A 1,126-nucleotide genomic window follows, 5' to 3' on the forward strand; every position below is an offset into this window, starting at 1 on the left:
CCATAATACCTCAACAATGGCTGCCTGAACAAGGTCTGAACAAGGACAACACCAATATGCATACTAACAACAGGAAAGGGGAAGATCTCACTGAGTCCCACTTGTAGACAAAGAACTACAGGCAACTGAGAAATGCCGAGTGAGAGGGAGGGCGGGAGAATTTCTGGTGATGAGCCCCCAATTGACTAATTTGATGCAACAAGCATTCTAAATGGCTGAGCCATCTCTAGTCCAGATGTTGAAGTTGGAATTGTAAAGGCAGTATGTCTAACAGTGGTATAATTGGTAGAATTAGATGCTTGAATTTGGGGCAGAAAATGGGAACTTAGGTATCTGGAAAGTATCAAGATAACTTGGAATAATAAATATTGAGGAATGGGTAATGTGGTTTGGGAACTAGAGGAAGGAATCTACTATCGAGATGATATGATCATACGTAGGACTGTAAAGTGAGAGACAATGCTTGGAAAACATGAGGCCATAGGGATTCAGTGGGGGGCAGTATTAAGGAATAGTACTATCCAGTGTACAAGGGATAGGTGTACACTGATAGATACCTATCACCATACCGTGGACATGTAATTTGGGGGAAATGCCATTGATGGTTAGAGAATTACTATAAATAGGCTGTCATAAGGGAACAGTGGCTGTCAGACTTGTGGCACATAAACTGCAGAGAAGCAGGATACCAAGTCACATGGTGATATAGGATTAGGGACAGCCAGAACTGTGAAGGAAGGCCCTTTTATGAGAAACCAGTTTATAAAATCCCAAGCTGGGTGAATGATGGGGCAGATTCAGAGCTTACGAGGGACTTTGCTGGGCAGGAGCGCCTTAATAGGGAGCCAAATGGGGACTAAATACTGAGGAGCAGTGGACAGTGGGGCAAACCTGATGTTAAGGGCTTGTGGATATAGGAACCTGGACATCGTGACAGATGCCACAGAGGGAGCTGTATAGCTATTTGGAGTGAAGAGATGTTTTGCCTAGGAATGCTGGGTAATTAAGTCAGCTTTACAGGGATAGTGGGAATGTTTTAAAGAGGGAGTGAAATCTGGAGCAGAATAGCAAGTCTAGCAAGGGCCATCATATAGTTGGAAGTTAATGAACAACTGAATACAAAGGA

This window comes from Mesocricetus auratus, unplaced genomic scaffold (assembly GCF_017639785.1).
Source record: "Mesocricetus auratus isolate SY011 unplaced genomic scaffold, BCM_Maur_2.0 Super-Scaffold_100007, whole genome shotgun sequence".
NCBI classification, from domain to species: Eukaryota; Metazoa; Chordata; class Mammalia; order Rodentia; family Cricetidae; genus Mesocricetus; species Mesocricetus auratus.